At 43.1% G+C, this 17,761-nt stretch overlaps 1 long non-coding RNA gene across 2 annotated transcripts in view; it reads right to left on the reverse strand.

The window, feature by feature from the left end:
• LOC122210657 overlaps window positions 1–17,761 on the reverse strand; it is a 48,116-nt gene that overhangs the window by 8,350 nt on the left and 22,005 nt on the right. Inside the window, exon 3 of one of the 2 annotated variants that reach the window (XR_006198159.1) lies at window positions 1,367–1,428. The exons of the other annotated variant lie outside the window; for it this stretch is intronic. This is a non-coding gene — a long non-coding RNA (uncharacterized LOC122210657). Of the gene's footprint in view, window positions 1–1,366; window positions 1,429–17,761 lie in introns of those variants that run through there. 2 annotated transcript variants of the gene reach the window in all.

Genomic DNA, 17,761 nt, shown 5'->3' on the forward strand with positions numbered 1-17,761 from the left:
AAAGAGACCATCTAGAGATTGGAGGCCGGGAGAATAAAGGAAGGTAGTGGCTGTACAGAGCCCAGAGGTCAGGTGGCTGGCAAGAGCTGGGACCATGGGGGGCAGGGCAGCTAACACCACCAAGGACAGTTAGCTGCTGCTGGATATGGAGACAGCACCCAAGGCGGATGGGAAGCGGGGAGAGAACCTTGGCTCCTCTCCTCCCCTTTCCTGACAGTCCCCTGCCTGCACCTGTCCTTGCCCAGAAGAGGTAGAGGTCAGAAGACAGGGAAGCCTGGGAAGCATATTTCTGGAGGTACCCAGCAGAGAGTAAGTGTGGACACTGGCCCCGTGGACGAACAAGCAAATGCCTGGCACACACGTGTACAAACACTTACACCTCCCCAGACGTAGACGAGGAGGCTTTCTATTGGTGCTTATCGTTGACGAAATGTAAGTGTTATCGATGAAATGTAACAGCCCGACGGGAAAGCTGTTAGTAAGAAAAGTATGCATTTGTGGGAAGCCTATGTTTCATTAGTCACATAGAGGCATCGTTTCTCCAGGGCTGGTCACCCTGTGGAGGAAAAGTCCCAAAACCAGAGTCCCAGAAAAGGAACTTCAACTTCTCCACGTGTGAAAGCATGAATAAATACACTGTTTCATAGAGCGCCATATGGGTGCAATGAGGTCAGAGACAGGAAAGGACTATACACACTTACAGTCTTATGCAGATATAGGATGTGTTTGCATTCTCGAAAAGGAGATGCTTTCAAAACACAGATGTCAAGGTCACCATGACCTAAGTTCGATGTACTTACTTTTTTTTTTTCCAACTGATTTTTCAAGTTCATCGTTTTCTTTTCAGGAATTAAGATAGAACACAATTTGAGCGACTACTATTAAATGTATGGTTCAGTACTACCAAAGGAATGTTCTAGACAAAAGCTCACATGAGAACCAGTTAGCCAGTGGGATGGGCAACCTGTTCTGTAAAAAAAGGGTTTTTTCTAAATATTTATTTTTGAGACACACAGAGAGAGAGAGAGCGAGAGAGAACGAGCATGAGCGGGGAAGGGGCAGAGAGAGAGGGAGACACAGAATCTGAAGCAGGCTCCACGCCCGAGCTGTCAGCACAGAGCTCGACGCGGGGCTTGAACTTGTGAACCGTGAGATCATGACCTGAACCGAAGTTGGACGCTTAACCTACCGACTTCAGCTCAGGTCATGATTTGTGAGTTCGAGCCCTGCATCAGGCTCTCTGCTGTCCACACGGAACCTGCTTCACATCCTCTGTCCCCGCCTCTCTTCTACCCCTCCCCTGCTTGTGCTTTCTCTCCCTCTCTCGAAAATAAATAAGCATTAAAAGTAAAAAGAGGATTCTTACCTACCTTCACAAGCTTGACTCCAGTTTTGCTGTCTCCACTGATTAGGCTGGTAAAACAATGGCTACATGATAATATAATAAAATATATTGTCATCTTGAAGCTTTTTGAGTACTTTGCATGCATTATAATTTAATTTGCTATATAATCCTAATTCTCATGATGATTATTATTTCCATTTCTCAGCTAGAAAATCATCAATACTTAGAATGACCAATTAACTTGCTCAAGGTCCCCTGACTTGTCATCAGCAAAAGCCAAGATTTGGTTCCAGGTCTGACTCAGTTCAAAACTGGCTGTTCTCGGCCTCCCTACACTATTCGCCTTTGGGGTGCTGGCCACTGAAGGATGTGACGCAATCAACTACAGTGGAAAAAGCCCCCAAAGTAAGAGCAAGCATTCTAGATGGCCTGGCCCTAGCCAGTGCTGTGTTCTCACCACAAAAGGATAGGATTGGTTAGAAGGCAAACTTCGTAGCTGTAACGTGTGGTAAGTTTCATTAACTCCTGGTTACTTAACAGAGTTTTGGTAACAAAAATGTTACCATTTGGCACAGTATTTCTGCACAGCTCGGGACACTCATATCTGCACAATGAAATACTATTCACCGCTGCTGTTTTAGTTTCTTGTGTGTTGGCTTATTAGTTCAAACCATCGTGCTAGGTAGGCACTGTGAACTATTCTGAAATGTACTATTCTTAATCTCCTTTTTAAAATCTTCAGTTTTCTCCCCCAAAGTACTCCATTTTCTACTCAGCCACGCGTCATTTTGTTGGTTTTAACAAAGACTGTGCTGGGCTGTGGCCGCACTGCCAGCACCCCCTCGAGTGTCATCACTCATGTAGCAGCTGGCAGAGTTTGTTCGGGGTTGGTGAGCCAGGCATGAGGCCAGGACCCAGGACCCAGTGAGCACAACGGCCAGGGTGGCCCAAGAGCCATGAGAGGCAGAGGGGAGAGTGTGAGGAAGTCTGGAAATGCAGCTGAGATGCAATTGGAGGCCCGAGCGGCACCCACGGGCCAGTCTGGGCTTATGGCGTCAGCTCAGGAGGGCTCCCGTGCGACTTCTGAAGGAGGAAAACCAAGTCCCGAATGTGCATGGCTTGCCATGTGCCAAGAAAGGTGAAGGCCGGCTGTCTGGATGGGAAAATTCCCAAGAAGGGCCTACAAGGAGATGCCAGGGATTGAAGGTCTTTGGAGTTGGTCAGAATGACCTCAAAACCCTCATTTTCCCTGGACCACAATGTAGGAAGCTACAGGGGTAGCACTGAGGGACCATTCCCAAGAAAATGGAAAAAGTTTGTCTCCAAAGAGCTAAACCGGCAAGTCTGGCCATAATGTAAGAGGTTAGTCATCTGGTTACTGCGAGAGACTGCTGAAATGTGTTCAGAAACACCCAAAACACCAATGAAAAGGACCAAAGAATTGCCGCAGGAAGGCCGACTTGGGAGTGTGATGGCAATTGGGCTAAGAAGGAACTTAGCAACTCAGTCTCCCCATCAGGAGCATGACTGGAGTGGAAAGCTCACACACAGCGGGTAACTTTGAGGATCCACACAAGCTCTGCTGAAGGGAGCGGGGGAGCGGCCCACAGACCCCAGCACTGCAGTCAGTAGACTTGCACACACGTGGCTGCTGAAACTCCATGTGATTAATTGTCTACGTCAGACAACTTTCTCTCTTCGCTCTGATTCACGAGGAAATCTCCTATTTTAATTTTACTCCCCAAGGAGAACTGCCAAAAGAGAGATGATATGCCGATTATACTGACCTAAATATTTCAATCAAAGGGATGCTCGGAGCTCTCATTGCAAAATAACGCTGGCACTGTGATTTACACATCAGTCTCTTGTCACCTGGGTTAATGAGAGTCTGCCCCTGAGAGCTGGATCCACACCAAGTGTACTTAAAATTCTAAATGTTTGAAGCTTCAAAGCGGAGAACCTGACCTGAGATAGTACAGAATCTACAGAAGTCAAGGCCAATTTAGGAGACCCGTGGACACTGACCCAACCAAACTTCCTTAATACTATCCCAACATTGCCACAGGCCACCGTTCACAGTTAAACAGCAATAGTGAGTGTGCATGTGTCCGTTCGCCTCTAACGCTCCGCAATGTAAAAGAGTTTTCCTCTAAAACTGGAAGAATTATTGTCTTGGACCAGATCTGTGTTGCAGGAAAGGATTCAAGGTCTTTGAACTGTAAGTAAGTTCAGTAGCTTTGGGCTTTAAATCATGAATGGTTTGGACACGTTGAGTCACAGAACAATCCGCACAATCTTCTATGTCACTCCAACCACATAGCCTTCAGAGCCTCCCTTACGCACTTCTGGGATTTCTACCATTTCTTAGCAATTTCAACTGTATATACCAAAAAAATCAAAGAGCACTCTGGCCATAAACAACTAACCCACAATATTTGTTTTTACAATGGTGATATTCTAAAAGTTAAAAAAAAAAGGGGGGGGGGGGAGACATCACTGGAGACAAACCCATATGACCTTGTATAAAAGTTTTAAATTTCTCTGAAGGTAACTATCAAAATTAAAGTTGTAAAGACAAACCGATTAGACAAATATTTGTAGCAAAAATGGCAGTAAAAGAGAAATGAAACATTTTATTAAAATGTATTCAAACTTGGGGCACCTGGGTGGCTCAGTGAGTTAAGCGTCTAACTTTGGCTCAGGTCATGATCTCATGGTTCCTGAGTTTGAGCCCACGTCAGATCCTATGTCTCCCTCTCTCTGCTCCCCCCTGCTCTCTCTCCCTCTCTCTTTCTCTCAAAAATAAAATAAGCATTAAAAAAAAATTCAGGGGTGCCTAGGTGGCTCAGTTGGTTAAGGGTCTGACTTTGGCTCTGGTCATGACCTCACTGTTCGTGGGTTCAAGCCCCGTGTCAGGCTCTGTGCTGACAGCTCCGAGCCTGGAGCCTACTTCGGATTCTGTGTCTCCCTCTCTCTCTCTCTCTGCCCCTCCCCTGCTCACATGTGCTCTCTCTCTCTCTCTCAAAAACAAATAAACATTTAAAAAACCTTTAAAAAAAATCTAAACTTCTTGGGGTGCCTAGGTGGCTCAGTTGGTTAAACATCTGACTCTTGATCTCAGCTTGGATCTTGATTTCAGAGATGTTGATCTCAGGGTCATGAGTTCGGCCCCTGAAGCATTAGGCTTCATGCTGGGCATGGACCTTACTTAAAAAGAAAAACAAAAAAATTCAAACTTTCTAATAAATAAGTAAAAGTGAAAAGAAAGAATTTATATTACATATGTATTTATTTAAGATTTTATTTGTAAGTAATCTCTACACCCAACGTGGGGCTCAAACTCACAACCCTGAGATCAAGAGTCGCAAACTCTACTGACTTACTATTACATATTATATACATGTATATATTTGATACATATTTAAAAGTAAGCAAGAGGGGTGCCTGGGTGGTTCAGTTGGTGGAGTATCCAACTTCGGCTCTGGTTATGATCTCATGGGTTTGTGGGTTCAAGCCCCACATTGGGCTTTGCACTGACAGCCTGCTTCAGATTCTCTGTCTTCCTCCCTTACTGCCCCTCCCAGGTCATCCTCTCTCTCTCAAAAATAATCTTTAAAAAAATTATTTTTTAAGTAAACAAGAATTTGCCTAGCAAAAAGTAAGTACAGTTGGGAAGAAAAATAAGATTCTCCCATGCTGCTGTTAACAGCACATATTTACACAACTCTTCTTGACTTCATTACGTGTCAAGAGTAACAGAATTATATTGTTCAGCCATCAAAAAGAATGAAATCTTGCCATTTGCAATGATGTGGATGGAGCTAGAGTGTATTATGCTAAGTGAAATAAGTCAGTCAGAGGAAGACAAATACCATATGATTTCACTCGTATGTGGAATTTAAGAAACACAACAAATGAACATATGGGATGGGGAGAAAAGAGAGAGGGAAAGAAACCATAAAAGATTCTTAACGATAGAGAAAGGGTGGGGGATGGGCTAGAAGGGTGATGGGCATTAAGGAGGGCACTTGTTGGGATGATCACTGGGTGTTATATGTAAGTGATGAATCACTGAATTCTACTCCTGAAACCAGTATTGCACTGTATGTTAACTAGCTAGAATTGAAATAAAAATTTAAAAAGGAAAAAAAGAGTCATGGAATCATTTACATTCTTTTACAACTAGTGTGACCTCCAGGTTTTTATCTTAAAGAAAAAATTTAAAGACGCAAAAAGGTACATGCATTAACATAATAAGTTTAGTATTGCGTGTAATAGAAAAAATTGAGAACAACCTGAATTTTCACCAAGTGAGAAACAATCAAGCTGTTTATGATGCACGACTTGGTAGAATGTGATACAGTCATTTAAAATTGTAATGTTTAGGTCTGTGTAATATTTTGGGACAGCGTTTAGAATATGCTAAACGAAGGTCTGAATATCTGATTTTAAGTATGTTACAACTGCAGCTACAAAAATACGTGAGCGTGTGAACGATGTCTGGGAGAGAAGAGGAAACAAGAAAGCTCTCGCGATGTACTAAATCCCAGCTCTCCTACATACTGGCTGCAAGACTCTGGGCATATTACTTAATGTCTCTGTGCCTCAGTTTTCCAGTCTGAGGATTAAATGGTATACAGATTAAATGAGTTATTATAAGTAAAGATGCTTTTAAAACGTTGTATTTCATGTGTAACACAAAATAAGGGCTGTACAAATGTTTATTATTGGTCATTACTCTTCATCATATTGTTACCATAGCCTTTATAATACATAAAACTTGGACCAGATAGTTTTTTTAAAAATCCTTCTCTAATATGTATACGTGGTTGTCAAAACTTACTTTATTTCTATTAAAAATATCTCATAGTCGGGGCACCTGTTTGGCTCAGTCAGTTGACCATCTGACTTCGGCTCAGGTCATGAGTTCCAGCCCCACATCGGGCTCACTGCTGTCGGCACAGAGTCTGCTTCAGATCCTTTGTCCCCCTCTCTCTCTGCACCTCCCCTGCTTGGGCTATCTCTCTCAAAAATAAATAGACATTAAAAAAAGAAAGAAAGAAAGAATATCTCATAGTATCCTTAGGAACATTTCAGTTCAATGAACACGTGTTGTGTACCTGTCATGTACCCAGCATCATGTGGCCCCACCCCCATGGAGCTTACAGTCAGCGAAGGCATAAGGAGCCACACGGGTGTGACAGTCACGGTGGCCTCAGGCCTGCACACCACCTTCCCATCCCAAATTGCAAATACCACTCCGTGATTTCATTTTTTGTCACTGTTAATGCACCCTGAACATTTTCTTTACATTTTATATTTATATAACTCATCTTAAGGTTTATAAAATCTGCCTCTGTGTTAAATGAGCTTTTTATTTTTACTAGATTCGAACAAATGTAGTAGTTTTAATGCCCTGTCAATATTTCACAACTGTCATTTCACAACTGTCATATATCATTTAGGTGTTAGCACCTAAAAAAAAAAAATGTGTGGTGTTTCAAAATATGTTTAAATCCCAATATTTTTTGTATCTTATCCTTTAAAATTAACATCGACTCTTCATTCTGTAAAGATACAGGGTATTTCCATCCTCCTTCAACATATTGAAAATATTTTCCCATATTTTCAATCATTCAGTAAAGGTTTATTGAGAATGTATTATTATTTTTTAATGCTTATTTATTTTTCAGAGAGAGAGTGTGTGAGCAGGGGAGGGGCAGAGAGGGAGGGAGACAAAGGATCTCAAGTGGGATCTGTGCTGACAATAGATAGCCTGAGGCAGGGCTCAAACTTACTGACCCTCAGATGATGACCTGAGCTGAAAGTCAGACGTTTAACCTACTCAGCCACCCAGGCAACCCGAGTATGTATTACATACCACATACACACACACACACACACACACAGTGCTAGGCACTGTGGATAAGAAGAGAGTTTCTCTCAAGGGGAGAAAACCTAATCACAATGCAAAGAATAAGAGTCACAATATTGTGTCCAGGGGCTGTGGAGCAAAGAGTCGGAACCCAAAAGGAAAGCTTTCCGACTCATTCTGAAAAGATACACAACTCCTAGGAAAGAGTTCCAAAGAAGAAGTCATGAGAAGTCAGTCTTGAAGGACACTGGGTGATAGCTACACAGATAAAGCTGGAAGAGGCTTCCAAGAAAAGAGCACAGACTATGCAAAGGTAAGAAGGTGTAAGAGAGAATGGCATGTCCCCAAAATGCTTACGGTGGATGGAACAAAGCATGGATGGAGGGTGTTAAGTGAGCGAGGAAGCCAGAGGTTCCCCACAAATCCTGCTAAAGACACTGAGACTTATCCTTATGGGGAGGGAAAGCCATTAAAAGAATGTAGACCAAGGAATGAAATTTTCAGATTTTCATCTCCAAAGATCTATCTAATGATCATGCAGAAGACACTGCAAAAAGAGACCAGCCAAGGAGTGTGCCGAGCAGTAAAAAGGGAAGTTAAGAAGGCCTGAACTAAGATGTGACAGCGGAGAAGGAGGGATAGATAGTGCATATATTTAAGACAATATGGACGACTAAGCTTAAAAAAGAAAAGCCACAACCTAAACACTGTGCAAAACAAAACAATCGCTTAAATGCATGAAAGAGATCACAAGAAATCAAAGGACCACACTCGGTAAAAGTAAAGATAGAAAAGCCTGCAACTAACAGAGATGACAAGGGAGCTACCCAGTCTTGATCAAAACTAGGTGGGAAAAAAATCCTTTTCTGAGAAGTTGAAATGATGGGCCTCTGCCCTTACCTGGGTTTGTGGTTAAAATTTACACAACGCAAGGGTTCTGGAACACCAAGCCTAAGGAAATGGCATACAACATGGAGCACTATGGGGCAAGCCCTACATGAGTGAAAAAAATAATTAAAAAGGAAGATGAAAAAACAGAATGGTAGGCTACCGTCAATATAGAAATTAGTACTACCTCTTGTAATATGTGTTGTATTTATACAGACCATCTCTGGATTACATCGATGTGTCCCAGGCTCAGGCTCAGTCTTCGGTCCCCATCTCCTCTCTAGTGATACTCTGTTGGTGATCCCACTGAGTCTCGAGCCTTGAAGAATCACTTATAAACCCATCACTGCTCACACTTCTCCCCCCATTTCCAGATGGGGATATTCAATGGCCAACTCAAAATCTCCACTCAGATGCCTAAGAGACATCAAAAACCCAAACTTCTCTTACATCCCCTCAAGCCTGGGCATCCTCATGCTTCCCCCATTTTTATCGAGTTATTCAGTCCCAAAAACTTGGTACCATTCTTGACTCCACTCTTATTCTTAGATCTATTCATCAGAAAAGACTGCTGGAACTATCTTCAAGATGTATCCAGAATCCCACTTCTTTGGACATCCTCAACAGCCACTCCCTGGGCAAAGCCATCACCAGAAGAATATCTGAATTGCTCACCAAGTCTCCAGCAGATGCCCCTGCTTCTACCATAGCACCCCCTACCCCAACTACACACACACACACACACACACACACACACACACACACAGCCTAATTTACATTTAAAATCCAGAGTGATCCTTAAAAATATAAGTAAGCTCATGTCACCTCTACACCTAAAACCCTTCAATGTCACAATGTCAAAGTAAAAACCAAAGTCCTTAGAATGTGAATCCACATTTCTGCACCTCACTCCAGCACACGAGGCTCCTTACTACTCCTTGATCATGTTAGGCATGTTTCTACCTTATGCCCTGTGGTGTAAGCTGTTCCCTTGAACGTGGGGAAGTGGACAGGCACCTCCCAGTTATCCGCTTGCTAATTCCCTCGCTTCTTAAGTCTTTGATCGAATCTCACCAAGTCAAGGAGGCTTATCATGAGCACATCATTTAATACTGCAGCCTGCCCCCTGCCCCAGCATTCTTGATCCTTCTAACACCGTTTCTCTTGCCCTGTTTCCCATGTTGCTCTCTCACCTTTATATACATAAAGGTGTGTGTGGTGTGTGTGTGTGTGTGTGTGTGTGTGTGTAGTATATATAATGTATATACTTACATAGAGAAAGAATTGAAAACAATAAGGAAATAAAACAGTCAAGAAAGATCTTAAAGGTTAAAAATTAAAACTTCTAGAAATGGAAAATACTGAAATATGCTGAAATTTCAAACCCTCAATGGAGGTGTTAATCAGCAGATCTGTACTTCTTTCTAGATACTCTGGAAAATTCTGAGAAATAATCCACAGTGCAACATAGAATAACACAGAAGTAGAAATATGAAAAATTTTAAAGGGGAGAATAGAAAACATGGAGAGAAAAGATTCAAATAGATAATGGCTGATAATTGTCCAGATTTAATGAAAGAAAATGGTTCAATTTTAAGATATAGCTCCTAAGCAAGATCAGTAAAAATAAACCCATGTCTACACACATCACAGGTAAGCTGCAGAACACCCATTAGAAATTTTTAGAGCAAACAGTAAGTAAATACAGGTTGCCAAAAAAAGGAATAACCTCTTACTCAACAACAGATTTCTTTTCAACAGTTACAGGAGATAGGAGACTATTTAAAATTAGCCCCAAAAGGCTGAGAAAAAAAAATGACAGACCCTAAATTTCATTCAAGGATTAGGGTGCAAGTAAAGACATTTTTGGAAGAGGAAAGTAAGTGTCTTAGCTCTGGCTGCTATTGCAAAACACCACAGCCTGGGGGCTTAAACGACTGGGGGCTTGCTTCTCACAGTCTGGAGGCTGCAAAGTCCAAGATCAAGGGGCCAGCCAATTCAGTTCCTGCTGACGGCCCTCTCTTCCTGGCTTGCAGAAGGCTGCCTTCTCCTGTGTTCATAAACAGTAGACAGAAAGAGAGAGTTCCGGGGGTGCCTGGGTAGCTCAGTCGGTTGGGCGTCTGACTTCGGCTCAGGTCATGATCTCAAAGCTTGTGAGTTCAAGCCTTGCGTTGGGCTCTGTGCTGACAGCTCAGAGCCTGGAGCCTCTTCAGATTCTGTGTCTTTCTCTCTCTCTCTCTGCCCCTCCCCCACTCACTCTCTGTCTCTCAAAAATAAATAAACATTAAAAAAAACTTTTTTAAATAAAAAAAAAAGAGTTCTGTCCTCTCTTCTTCTGATAAAGACACTAATCACATCATGAGGGCCCCCACCCTCATGATCTCTTCTAAACCTAATCACTTCCCAACACTCCCCCTTCAAACACTATCCCATTGGGAATTTGGGGGAGGCACATTCAGTCTTTAATACGAAGACAAGAAGCTTACCGCTACTAGATCATTAAAGGAAACATTGATAACAGATATATTCAAGGAAGAAGGAAATTGGAAGCAGACTAAATTAAAAGTAAAAAAGATATCATGAGTAAAGAAGTTAACTAACAGGTAAGTAAATCTAAAACAAACATTGTCTCATACATTGATAAAAGTGCATAGTAAGAGTTACAGAACTGAGACGGAATGACCCAGCTAGACAATAACAACCTGCGAAACTGTGCGGGGTAGTGATTGGACTTAAACCTTTCCTAGAAACTCGTATTGTTTAGCAGGAAGGTGTGGAAAGATACTAACATTAGAGTGTAGTAAGTATGCATGTTAAAATGTGAACGTGTGAGAGAACGAAATTAAAACCCGTTGACAAGGGAGAAATGGAACGAAGAAGCCCCTATTAGGAAAAAAGAAAACACGGGACCCCTGGCTGGCTCAGTTGGAGCCTGTGATTCTTGATCTTGGGGTTGTGGGTTTGAGCCCCATGTTGGGTATATTTAAGTATTATTAAACTATATTTGATAGTGGGTGCTGTCGAAAATATGCAGCTACTCGCACCAATGGCAGGTGCAGCTTGCTTCTGAGAGCTGGCGCAAGGGTGGGGTGCGAGCCAGTTGCCCAGTTTCAAGCACTGGGGAGTGGAGTGAATAATCACTCCTCTTTGTTAATTTCTGAGCTCAGGATAGGCTCTCCTGAAGACAGCCAAGTGTGAGGGCTTCTTGCTGACGTGTCTCACCGCGACAGAGGTGATGATGCTTGCAGCGGAGACTGGAGCAACATTCGAGGGCAGATTAAGAAGAAAACTCACCTCCCCAGTTGAAAGCCAGGGGCAAGGGAGAGGGATCCCAGCCCTAGTGCCGACAAACAGATACACAGAACTTCTGGCAATGGCTATGAGCAAATGGAGTCCCAGAAATTAAACGAATGATTTAAGACCGTTGCATTGCCAGAAAAAGAAAAAAGAGCAAGAAAGAAGAAAAAAACCAACGGGCCTGGTGAACAAGGCCCCACAATTTCTCAGTTCCTAAAACTATCCTGAGGTCCAAGTATTCTAACAGAAAGTGAACTGCTGCGAACACATCATCCACCCCCAGATGGCCCTAAAAAGCACTGGACAGGGGCGATCCAGCAGTCAGAACCTGAGGTCACATCACCTGACCAAGGACCTCGTTCCACTGCCACCAATGAGATGACTAATGGGTGCACGTGAGAATCTGGGGTTCAGTAATTTATTGACAACAGAAGGCACGAGCTCTGGACCCACCACCAACGATAGCTGTTCTTTTTTTATTTTCTGAGCGGGAGGTTTTTACTGTGGCTATTCCAATTTTCCCTACACCATTTCGTACTAGATGCATAAGAAGTTTTTATCCTGAAAGAGTCCACAGGTTGCAAGATAGTGAGATATCAAATGTAGACAAGAACACGACTAAATTGGAAGAGGCACGGAATTCTCCTGGAAATCATGTGCTCTGATCGTGAAAAATATCTCCATAAAAACTCTTTTGGATGCAGTGGCAGAACATGACCTGGGGGTATGCTGTGTAAGAACAGGGCATAGACGGTATAGAAATGATATACACGTGGTTCAAGTAGATCATCTTAGGTTGGGGATCTTTAAATGTATAAGAAAAAAAAAGGTGTCTATGTATGGCAAGGGAGAGGGTCTTACAGTTTTCCCAGGACAAACCCATTTACCCCACTCTGGGAATGCCCTATCTGCACCCTAACCCCATTGCCATCCACGCGGCCAGAGCAACTGGGCTCCTAGAGGCCATATTTATAGAAGACGACCGCTCCCCAAGCCATACTTGATGGGACCAAGAATGTACACCTGTTCCAAACTGAGCCAAGGAATTTGGAAATGCACTCAACACACCTCCACTTCAGCGAGGGTCTCTCCTGGATGGGGGAAAACGAAGCCCCAGGATTTGACTGTGGCCCTGCTTTCCAATGTGAAGAAGGAGAAGTGGTGAAAACCAGTCTACAGAGAGGAAGGCTCAAGAATGAGAGACCAGCAGAGGCCAGCACAGAGAGACATGTGATGGACTTCTAACCCTTGATTCCAGTATGAGCCATAGGTTACATCCCTGCCCTTGGGTTTCAGGAGACATTCCCTTACCTTTAAAGTTAATTTATTTATTTTGAGAGAAGGAGCTGGGGAAGGGGCAGAGAGAAAGGGAGAGAGAGTCCTAAGCAGGCTCTGTGCTGACAGCCTACTCGGGGCTAGAACTCATGAACCGTGAGATCATGACCTGAGCCGAAATCAACAGTTGGATGCTTAACTGACTGAGCTGCCTAGGTGCCCCTCCCTTACCTTTAAAAACAAAGCCCCCCTTGGGGCACCTGGGCGGCTCAGTCTGTTAAGCGTCCAACTTTGGCTCAGGTCATGATCTCACAGTTCACGAGTTCAGGCCCCACATCAAGCTCTGTGCTGACAGCTCGGAGCCTGGAGCCTGCTTCAGATTCTGTCTCCCTGTCTCTCTGCCCCTCCCTTGCTCATACTCGGTCTCTCTCTCTCTCTCTCTCAAAAATAAATAAAGCATCAATAAAAAAAAATTTTTAACAAAGCCTCCCTTTTGGCGTAAGCTAACTCAAATCAGTTTCTGTAATTTGCAACCAGTGGAATCCTAAGTAATTAGGAGATTCCTCCTAGGATTTGAGGCCTTCCTTTTTCTGTATAGACAACCTTTTTTTCTAGACTTTTCTGTGTACAGGAACATACACATGTGATTGTAAACGTAGACTACATGAGGGGACGGAATGAGCCATTCATTGGACCATCTTATTCCAACCATCTTTCCTCCAGTCTGGGATTATATTTCCTCCATCATGGAATTATAACTTCCTCACATAGTGCACCCGCTGTAAAAGTGGGTCTCAATGCTCCCCCAAACCGTCTTCCCTGGTACTAACATGAGGAGAGGGTGGGCTTTGAGTGGCCAGGAATGGAGAGCCCTGAGCTTAGTTCAGCTCTTCGTTGCTGCCCTGAGCAAGTCTGCCTGCTTCAGAATCCGATTTCAGGAGATGCGCTTCTCACAGGAAGAGAAAACCCCAGGTGAATGAGGAAAAGTCGGGTCTGCAGGAAGGATTCAGTCTCTCAGAAGCTTATCCCAAGGAACATTCGGAGGGACATGCGCTCACGAGTATAAGGTGTGATTCTTCCTCCCCGCCACCCCCCGGTCCCCATCCTTAGAGTTCAGAGATCAATCCACGCAAGAAAAATGTGAGGCCCTCCCACGCCCTGTCTGATGACGTCAGCCTCCGTTCACTGCTCAGCGTGGCAGAAAACCAGCTTGATCTTTTTCAAGTGGTGGGATAAACACTTGTATAGAATCCATTTGTTCCTCTTAAAAATCATTTTAATTTAGTATTTGTGTATTTAAGGAAGTCGTGAAGTTTAACTACTGAAGAAGAAGTCTTTTCTCAATAATTTTGATTTGGTTATCATGAATTTGAGGCATCGATGGAGTATGGATGCTCCAGTGTTAAGTAATGACCTTCCCTTGGTTCAAAGTAGAAATGAATTAAATAAATATGAGTCAAAATTAATCTAGGGAATTAAGATATTTTTAAACGTTGTCCAGAAATATTATAACGCTCGAAATTTAAATACAAATGTGCATGAACTTTCAGAATTATTTCCATGTATTTACTTGATAAATCCTGACTCAAGGAATCGCTGTGCTGAATTCAATCGATTATCTTTAGGTCATCTAGTGACAGTTTAATTGTCCTTGTGTGGCTTTGGCTTTTAAGTGCAAACATGACACTCATTTTCCCACACACGGTATGTTACCACTACATATGGTACAGTGCATGATTTACTAGAAAGCTGCTTGCAAAGGAGGTCTGTAGAATGAAAATTTCTTCTGCTCCTGCTGCTAAAACATATTTTGTAGATTTAAAATATATTCATGGAACCAAGTCTTCTGAGTTTTCATCCTCTATGACTGGATTTCTCAATGTGCCAAGTATTTTTTTATATTGCTCATTTTAGTAAACCTTTTTATGTCCCCTAAGTTCTCAATGGAATGACACCCGGCCCATCTGTTCTTCTGTCTAGCTCCTCGGTAAGTCCCCTGCTATGTTGCCAAGGCAACACTACCTGCTACGACATCAATCATAACAAATGGCTATCCCTTCCCTAGACTTCAGATTCCGAATGCAACACTTGGCTTTCAAAACCCTGGTTTTTTATCCTTAGGGTTAACGATTCTTCTTTAGGGGACACCTGCCTGGAGTGACCTTGCCACAGTTTCCTCAGCCAGAAGCTTCCTTCCATAGTTAGGAAGCCCATAGCTCTAAAGCCAGTAGTATCTTATCTTTCACCCTGGCTGACTCAGTCTCTCACAAAAGCATCTAGAATTGCTGGGGATAGGAAACCACTGGGAGGAGGACTCATACCGGTGGTTTTCAACCTTCATCGTGACTCAGAATACCCCAGGGCTGCATGCGAACGCACGCCATCTGGACTCCGCCCTTCCTGGATCCTGATTCAGGAATAGAATCTAGGCTTCTTTTTCACAAGCTCCTTTGTAGATGTACAACCCGAGCGTGGGAAACAATGACCTGGATTTTCTTATTCAGACATCCCAGGATCAGATTGTTAGTGTTTTTGTATACATAGGACTTGGGTTACCTGCATCAGCATTGCTGGGATATTTGACTGAAAATTCAGATTCCTGGGCCCCACTTCCTAAATCAGAATCTGAGCATGGGATCCAGATATCTGTGTGCCAAGCATGCCGGGGCAATCGTAATGGCACTAGAAAGACCAACTAGACCTGGATTCAAGTAATCTTGGGCACAGTTTTTGAAATTTTTGTGTATCTGTTTCCTCTATAAAAATGAGGGTGATAATATCTACCTCATGAAGGGGCCACCAAGGGTTTGTTCTTCCCACCAAAAGTCATGCTGCAAAACTCCAACACAGTTCCAGAGACAAAGACAGCACAGAGAGCCACAGAAGTGAAAATACAATCTCAATCATTTCAAGAATCCATTGACCCACAAAGTATTTCTGTATTTCATAAAAACCTGGATAATTCAGAATGTGTTGCACATATATAATTCCAGAAGGGAGAAAGCTAAGGAACCACTGCTTTGGAGAACGATGCTTAGACGGGCTTTCTTCCTCTCTGGGTCACTCTACCAGCAGGATATTTCCTGGACTTCGGAGGAAGAACACTTCTCTCTACTCTTGTTTCCTGAGCTTAGTCAAGTTAAAAATCTTTCTCCAGCTGTCACTGACCTTCCAGGTTTCCAAGACACTTTGAAAATGCTATTGTCATGATGTATCCATAATCAAGAATGACAGTGACTCCCTGTAGATTTGCATTGGCTATCTCCAGGATTTGGGGTGCAAAGTCAAGGCTTTGGTCAGTTTATCTGGAGTCAGGGTAGGAGCAAAGCATAATGTTCTGATCCCTCTGTTTCCAATTTCAGCATGGCAGGGTCCTGTTCAGTAGAAGGCTGCTGTTCATTTCTAAGTGACCCTCTAAAAATAAACAACTTACAGAAAAAGAGTCCTCAGAAGTGGCGGGGGTGACCTTAAACACCCACAACCCTTCACACTGACCAACCTCCTCAACTTGAGGTGTATGGAGAACAGAGAGCCTGGTATTGAGAGAACACTAGAAAGACAATTAAATAATTGGAAAATAAAACCTTTTGGGAAGGGCTAAAGGAAATAAGATATTTAGCCTGGAGAAGAGAAGGCTGAGGAATGACCTAATTATAGGCTTCAAGTACATGAAGAATTAATCTACAGCAGATGGTGACCAGCTGTTTTCAATTCCCATTGAATACAGTACAACAGAAAATTGGCTTAGAGGGTAATATAAAGGATTTAGGATAGATAAAAGAAGGAATTTACTGGTTTTTGAGGGTCACAAAGGTTAAGAGGAGATAGGCTCTATTACTTAGGGAGATGACAGCCACTCCTTCCCTGAGGTTTCCTGGTCTGGATTGGTTTGTTGAAGTGCATTGAGGGGGAAAGAGAGCTTTATTGTGCAGTGGTGAGGGCCGGCCCTGTTCAATGGCTGTTCATCACACCTGTACGCTCTATTCATCTAGCTTCTCGTGGTTGTGTTTATGTTTTCCACAAGTCGTTACGATCACAGCCAGTGACATTCATCAAGTGCCAAGTGTTGGCCTGGCATGGCAGAAGAAAACTGCGTAGCTTCCACCTTTTCCCCCTCAAACTTTCCTTTGCCACTTGACAATTATAAATATTTATTGAGTAATATCTGAGTACCAGGCACTGTTTCGGGCACGGAGGAATATCCAGATGAGTACAATATGGCTGTTCTCAACAACAGTAGAGACCGCAGGTGGGCACGTGCACGTGAGTGTGTGTGTGTGTGTGTGTGTGTGTGTGTGTGTGTGTGTGTGTGTGTTGGAGAAGTAGCAAGGGTGGTATGACATAATCAGTTGAGGAACTTAAAAAACACATAGATGTATCCTCTCCCACCAGACTCTGATGTGTCTTTAGTGGCATATCATTCTGATATATTCTAACAAATCATAATCATCACCTGCAAGCTACGAACCTTGATTTTTTTTTACCTCAAAAGGTAAGAAGAAATACTTTTTATTTCTATTTTAAAAATTTTAAATCCAGTACAGTTAACACCTAGTGGTATATTAGTTTCAGATGTACAATATAGTGATTCAACAGTTTAAAAAATTTTTTTAACATTTATTTATTTTTCGAGAGACAGAGAGAGACAGAGCATGAGCAGGGGAGGGGCAGAGAGAGAGGGAGACACAGAATCCGAAGCAGGCTCCAGGCTCTGAGCCGTCAGCACAGAGCCCAATGTGGGGCTCAAACTCACAAACCATGAGATCATGACCTGATCAGGCACCCTTGATTCAACAATTTTATACATTTCTTAGAGCTTATCATGATAAGTGTACTCTTAATCCCCTTCACCTATTTCACCCATCCCCCCACCCACCTCCCCTCCGGTAACTACCAGTTTGTTCTCTTATAGTTAAGAGTGCGGGGGCTCCTGGGTGGCTCAGTTGGTTAAGTGTCCGACTTCAGCTCAGGTCATGCTCTAACGGCTCATGAGTTCAAGCCCCACGTCGGGATCTGTGCTGACAGCTCAGAGCCTACAGCCTGCTTCAGATTCTGTCTGTCTCTCTTGCCCCTCCCCTGCT

The sequence above is a fragment of the Panthera leo genome, chromosome F2, assembly GCF_018350215.1.
Source record: "Panthera leo isolate Ple1 chromosome F2, P.leo_Ple1_pat1.1, whole genome shotgun sequence".
Lineage (NCBI taxonomy): Eukaryota > Metazoa > Chordata > Mammalia > Carnivora > Felidae > Panthera > Panthera leo.